General features: G+C 44.8%; 1 long non-coding RNA gene across 1 annotated transcript; it reads right to left on the bottom strand.

Annotated features, from left to right (window-relative positions):
• Positions 1 to 1,402: 1,402 nt before the first annotated feature.
• On the bottom strand, positions 1,403 to 2,294 carry LOC137092362 (uncharacterized). Its single transcript, XR_010908238.1, has 3 exons — positions 2,201 to 2,294; positions 1,905 to 2,069; positions 1,403 to 1,795 (listed from the first exon to the last, which is right to left on the bottom strand). It is a non-coding gene; the product is annotated as an uncharacterized lncRNA (long non-coding RNA).
• Between the last annotated feature and the right edge of the window lie 5,092 nt (positions 2,295 to 7,386).

Here is a 7,386-nt window from a genome sequence, read left to right as displayed (position 1 = left end):
GTCAGCGGCGAGGACCATCCTGCCACGTTACATATGTCTTGCAGGGAAGCCCCCGACAGAAGTGCTTTAGAAGCAGCCATACCCCTAGTAGAATGCGCCCGGACAGCCAGAGGAGACGGCTGTCCGACCGCTTCATAAGCAAGCAATATGGCCTCGACCAGCCACTTGCTCATTCTCTGCTTAGACACTGGTGCCCCTTTCCTTGGGGCTCCGAAACAGACAAACAATTGATCAGTCTTTCTCCACAGGGCAGCTCTGTGGACATATGCATCAAGCACCCTAACCGGGCAAAGCAGATTAAATTTTTCCTGGTCTGACATCACAAAAGGAGGAGGATAGAAGGCTTGAAGAGTAATAGGACCCCTCGGGCTCGTAGGAACCTTGGGGATATAACCTGGTCTGGAGTGAAGAAAGGCCTTCACCATGCCAGGCGCAAACTGCAAAAATGAGGGCCCTACCGACAGGGACTGAATGTCCCCAATTCTTTTAAGGGACGAAATGGCCAGTAAAAAGATGGTCTTAAGTGTCAGAAATTTATCTGGCACATCTTCAATCGGTTCAAAGGGGGCCTCAGACAAGCCCTGCAGAACAATGGCCAAATCCCAGGTCGGGACCCTTGAATGTACCACCGGCCTCAACCTTAAAGTGCCACGGAGGAAACGTGTAACTAACGGGTGTCTTCCCAAAGACACTCCACCCAAAGGAGTGTGGAAAGCAGCTATGGCCGCCACGTACACCTTTATTGTGGAGGGGGTCAACCCTGCTGAGAATCTTGCCTGCAGGAACTGCACTGCACTGTACCAACTGGGCAGTTAACTGGGTCCAACTGGCGTTCTCTCACTGCATGAAAAGTGGGATTTTCGTCCCCGTAAACGGCCGGAAATCTCCCTGATTTTCGACAATTAACGTCAGTTTACAGCCTGTGAACGTCGCGTTCGTCTGTGCCACATATTGACGGAAACGAACCATGACGTATGTGGAGCTTGCGGAGGCATACTGGCGCCGGCGCTAATGGCTCTAATTAGCATATGAATAGCAGCTCTGGGTGGCGCCTTGCCGGAATGGCTTGAATTTCCTCACTCAGTATTGGTTGAAACTACTACATTGAAACAAGAAATATCACTCGTGATTGGTTGGCAGATCTGTTACTATTGGTCAACCTGGGTAATAAATTAATACATTTAAACCCCCAAATTATAATAATTTTACACACACATATATATATATATATATAAAATTATGATTTGCATAATATTTTTTAATTGTATATATGCATATTCATGTGATATGCTATTATGTTTTATATTCATGTCATTGTTATCCTATGGACTACGCTATTATAACCATCAAGGACATTCATTTATTGAGGAAAGGAAAATATGCCAGGGACGTGCAGTTTATTCAAAGAAAGAGCTTTATTAGAACAAACACACAACCAAATGCAAAACGTGTGAGATCTGCCCACACAACAATAGGAAGCTCACGAGAAGCCCAAAATCCTACAGCACCATGAAGTCTCTGTTTTCCGCTTCAGAGCTGTAGGTAACTAGCGCCATTCTGTCTGTTTTAAGTCCATTTTTCAGACGTCTGTCGTGCGTTGCCCTGTTCTTTGGAATCGCCTCTAATCTCGATTGCAGCGTGGCACAGAGCTCGGCGAGCTCCTGGCTGGTCAAACAGTCCATCCAGACACCGCGCGAACGATGCCGTCTTCCTCATCAGACATCAGGTCTATGGTAGCGCACTTCCAAAGGCCCACCTCATCCTCAGCTAACACACTCTTTCTTGCTTGTAGCAGCTGTAAAAACAAACAATAAAGACAATCAGTATTGCGCGATGTACTGCGTAAAATGGACCTGAAAAATAGTCACACTGACCAAAAACTGATCTAATCTAATAAATCTTACCCTCTTTCTTCTCAATCGACTCCGAGCTGAACTCTTCACAGCTTCTGCTTGCGATGCAAGAACTGGATGTTTGTACCTCCTGCGTACTGTCTCTATGTCTTACATGCAGCTGGAAAACAATTAAATGAGTGTTATGACGAAGTTGTGAAGACGGCGTACTGCTTCCTGTAAAATGACCAGAAAAAGAAAACACTTTTATAAAGCAACTTACATTTGTTCTTTTACTAGGCTAATTTCAGCTTGTGCTACTTAAAAAGCTTTGCTTTAGGTTACTTTAGCTTAGATAACAGTCTTACCGCAATCTTAGGACTGGTCTTCTCTTAGGCACTCGTCTTCTCTTCTTAAAGTTAGTATCTTCCACACAGTTTTTCGACTCCAAAGCAAGCAACCTATCTATATGGACAGCAACCTGGAGATTACTAAAGTTAACTGCTCGTTAAAATCGGCAGCAAACTGAGCAAGCTGACAAGATAGCCCACTGATTGCATTCAGCTGTTTCTTCCCGCCGGTGTTACGGATCAACTGGGGATCATGTTATCTGGGGACGGGCGCGTGCACGCTGCTAGTTTTACCTGGATTTACAGCAGATGTTAGACGAGGACAGATTCGTCACTGCGGATTTTCCACTGAACAGATTTAAAACGCTTTCCACATTATTGGTAAATGTTTGCATAATATCAGGCTCTGTGTTTTCCTCTGTCGCTGCTTTGCTGTATGTTTCAAACGCAGTTTAAGGGAATTTTTAATGTGGTTTCATTTCACAACACAGACCACGCCCACATTTTGTTACATTCTTTTCGATGAAAGTCGTATCCAATGACAATTACATTCAATAAATTACATTGTGTCGTATTAGTATCGGAAATTTTATTTTATTTTTAATAACTATTGTTTTTGTAATTTGCTTAGGGTATTTTTTAAATTATATATATATATATATATATATATATATATATATATATATATATATATATATATATATGTAGTGCCGTTAAAATTAATTTGTGTTAACACGTTAATTTTGACAGGCAATGATATATGATATATAAAGTTTGCTGTTGTATGACGCCGCTTATTAGCAGGAGACCGCAATGATTGGTAAAAGTTGCGGTGATTGGTCAAAATTGCGAGTCGCACTGAATTCACGGGGACTGATTGCAAATGACACAATAAATAATCTAGAATACTTTCATCAAATATATAAATTCAAGCATAAGTTTAAGATTTTACAATTAGATTTTTAAGAGATTTTCTTAGAAGGAAGTTAATACCTTTTAAATGTCACATGGGTTAAAACTCCTGCTACCCTGATTTGCATTTGTATAGCTCACAGCATGTTCATTTACATGTTAAAGCCTCCCCTGGAGTTAAGGGAAGGGGGGTCTTGGGGGGGACAACTGCCAAGCAAGGCCCACGTCAATTTCTGACAATTCACGGCAGTTTTCGGTGTCGCCTGCAAACTGCCGTGTACAGTCGTAAACCTGATCTTCCACGACAATCTACAGTGCCGCTTACTGACGAAAATCCCACTTTTCATGCAGTGTCTGCACCACACTGAGAACAATCTCCATTTTAGTGCGTACAGTTTCCTTGTGGACGGAGCTCTGGAGTGAAGGATGGTCTCCACGACCTCAGTCGAGAGACCCTCTTCTAAGAGCCTAGCCCCCTCAGAGGCCAGGCCCACAGTTTCCACAACTCCGGGCGGGGATGAAGGAATATCCCGCCCGCTTGAGAAAGGAGGTCCCTCCTGGTCAGAATCTCCATTGGAGAGCCTTCCAGGAGAGATATTAGGTCCGAGAACCAGATTCTGGTCGGCCAGCACGGAGCCACTAATAGCACACGGACTCCGTCCCAGGCACACCCTCTCGAGAACACCCGGAAGCAGAGCAATCGGGGGGAATGCGTACAGAGGCAGCCTCGGCCACTCCTGTACCATGGCATCCAGGCCCAGCGGAGGACAGTGGGAATTCTCTGCCAAAGCAAACAGATCTACTTCTGCTTTCCCTAATTTCAGCCACAGGAGCTCCACCACCTCGGGGTGGAGTCTCCATTCCCCGGGCCTCGGCCCCTGCCTCGACAGGATGTCGGCTTCCTGATTTAGGACCCCCGGGATGTAAACTGCCCTGATGGAACGCAGTTTCCCTTGGGCCCACAGGAGGATCTGACGTGCCAGCTTGTACAAGGGGCGGGACCTCAAACCCCCCTGATGGTTTATCAGTTTATCATGTAGGCGACCACCGATGTGTTGTCTGATCTGACCAATACATGGTGGCCCCTGAGGTCGGGCAGGAACTGTTTCAATGCCAGAAACACAGCCAGCATCTCTAGCCGATTTATGTGCCATAGCCGCTGATGCTTCTGCCATAGACCCTGGGACGAGCGACCACTCATGGTCACCCCCATCCCGTGAGGGAAGCATCTGTCGTTAGCGTGACACGACGAACATGAGCCCCCAACACAGTAGAGCTTAGATCGGGCCCAAAAAATCAACCCGACCCTACCCTAGCCCGTGCACGTTGTGTCCGAGCCCGGCCCGGCCCGGCCCGACACATTAACTGTGATTATGAGCCCGAGCCCGATTTAAACCTGAATATTTTTAATACGTGGGCGTTCTGAGAACGAGCCTATAATGAGCGAAAGTGACCGGTGACCGGCCGGTGACTCTCCACTTAATAGGCGCGCTCATGAACCCTCAACGGTAAAATGACGTTCGCTCAAATCAGAAATGATTTTGACCACTTTATTAAACATCGTTTTGTACAAAACCTTTTTTGAAACTTAATTTCGTTTTTATAAAATTGTATCTTAATTTTAATCATTGTTTCGTTAGTCAGTTGCCTGGATTTAATAAATAAGCAAAAAAGTGGGGGAAAAGTCCCAACCAACCTGAATTCACCGGCTCATACTCTTTGAAATCATTTATGGTAATGTTGCTGAAACCTCAAATATTATAACATTCTTCATTAACAATTATTCAGTTATTTGCAACAATTGTAGTTTCAATGTAGCTACTTTTTGATAGTAACTTGTAGTGTAGCAAGCTATTTTTTTTTAAAAGGGAAGCTTGAATGTAACTCAACTACTTTAACTTACATGCAAGTAGCTTGTAAAGCTACAGTTTCAGAGTAGCTTGCCCAACACTGTGAATAATGCAACAAGGACGAAGCATGTAGACCGCTTTGTTTATTATGAAGTGAATGGATCACACATAGACCCAAATGAAGAAAAGGAAAAAAAAAAACGGGGAAAAACAAAAAAACTAAAAAACTTGTGAACAATGATGAACACAGAAAATGAACAAGAATGAACTTATTTGGATGGCCTAGGAGTTAGGGCTACAATTCTTATATAATTCCTTATATAATTAAACAAAATAAATATATATTTTTAAAGCCTATTATAAAACTCAGGCCAAGTGCAAAAACGCTGCTTCATGTCCCTAAATAAACTAGATTTTTAGCAATGATCTAAAACATACAATGTTACTTTGTATTATCCTTAATTAAAAAGTGTTAGAAATAAAACTGAGCAGGTTCAAACACTCCAGGTTGAAGGGCCCGTCAGTTCTGCCTCCTGCGGATGTGTATGAGCCTGCCTGTAGAAGTGTGTGGAATTGATTAGGCCAAGGCTATATGCTGCTGCCAACGATTATATAATAGCATATTAATCACAAAGCTATACTTAGATGTTTCTACATGTTGTCATGCAAGACCAAGATAGCGTCCACAGTTTCTGGTTTCAGAGCGGTCCTCCTCTCCTCTATCGTTCGGCCAGCTGCGCTGAACACCCGCTTGATCCGTTGACTTTCCACCATTTCAGTAGGTCCCTGTCGTCATCCATGGCATGCCTCTGTGAATCGTACATGGCCACTTCATCCTCATCTGGTTCATTATCATCATCTTGGTTCTCCCACTCTGCAAAGTCAGAGTCTCTCCCTGGCCGGGCTGCTGGTTGTGTGATGCCAGTACTGCTCAGTGCACTGTCAGCGGCTGCATCATCTTCCTCCGTTGGCAAGAGTAGGGTGCGAATGTGGGCATGTACTTCACATATCTCTACAGGAGACATCATCCTCAATTTGTTGAATTTGGGCCAGAGGAAAAGAGCAACTATGTGCAGCATGTTCACCTGAATTTTTTGAGCTATGAACTCGGCATGTCTCTGGCGCACAAAGGCTTGCTGCGGAGAATCAGTGGGAGAGGGCTGGCAATGTCTCTTCAGCCTCTCAAACCAGAGGCAGACCAGGTTTATGGTTGTATATTTGTCACCCTCCAACTCTCTCTGGGCATTATAGAAGGGCTCCAAAAAGGTGACCAGAAAGCTCAATGAGTCAGGTGCAATATTTTCAATGCGCTCAAACTCGCCGCGGGTCTCCAGCTTCTCCCGTAGCTCTGGGTATATGTCCTGCACTGACTTGAGTGTGAGATAAACTGTGCTAAATCGTGTCTCCCCCATCTGTAGCACTGTCTTCGATAATTGCGCAACCAGGCCAGATTGTTTTAGATATCTCACGAGTCCTTTAGCAGCAGATATTGTCTCTCCTATATCTGGTGCGTTGTCGGCCAGTGTGTCAGCATGCAGACCGTGACGAAGAACGGCATTAATTAGGTGATTGAGACAAGAAAGCCTCCTATATGGTTCCAGGGCTTTGATGATGTTGCTGCCTTGATCGGTTACCCACACTATTCGGCTGAGAGAGCTAGGGTCGAGGCCAAATTTGTTGACCAGCAGGCGCACTATTTCGCGTCTAATATTTTTCCCCATTTTAGCATCCTCCACGGGAAACATTGCTGTGGTGAGCATTTTACCAACTAACGTATAGTCAGTCGTTAGTGATATAATGGCACGTTATTGCAATGTAACTTAGCTTTTTGTAGTCATCAGTCCACATATCCGTGCTCATCCCTACATCTCCATTCTTCAGAGCATCTTCTGTGCCAGAACTTCCCTCCTCTCATCGGCCTTTTCTAGGCAAGCCTTGGAAACGGTGCTGTGGTGAGGCAGGATGGATTGGGCCGATACACGACCATATGTAGCACCAACATTAATCAATTCTTGAGCTAGCCCCTGGAAACCCTGGCCACTTACAACGTAAAATGGCCTTATGTCCCTGCAGCAAAACTCAACGCATTTCTCTGTGACGGCTTGCTTCGCCCTCAGGGGTACGCTTGGAGAAGTAACAAAAGAGGACACTGAAGGCTGACTATCATCCTTTCTGCCATGGCAAGCCTGCTTCATGTGTCTGTTCATCGTCGAAGTCCCTGTTTTTTTGCTGTCATAGGCGAGCAGCATGCCGCACTTAATGCACTCGACAAAGCCAGCACATGTGGCATCACTGCCCACGACTTGTTTATAATGGTTCCATACGTCCGACTTTCCTCCAAACTTGCTCAAAGTTAATTCTCCTGTTTTTAATTTTTTCTTTACATCTTCAAGCTCCATATTGCAATTAAGCTACACAATACAGCCCGGCCCCGGTGTGCTG

This window comes from Pseudorasbora parva, chromosome 11, assembly GCF_024679245.1.
Source record: "Pseudorasbora parva isolate DD20220531a chromosome 11, ASM2467924v1, whole genome shotgun sequence".
NCBI classification, from domain to species: Eukaryota; Metazoa; Chordata; class Actinopteri; order Cypriniformes; family Gobionidae; genus Pseudorasbora; species Pseudorasbora parva.
This window is presented reverse-complemented; position numbering and strand designations above follow the sequence as displayed.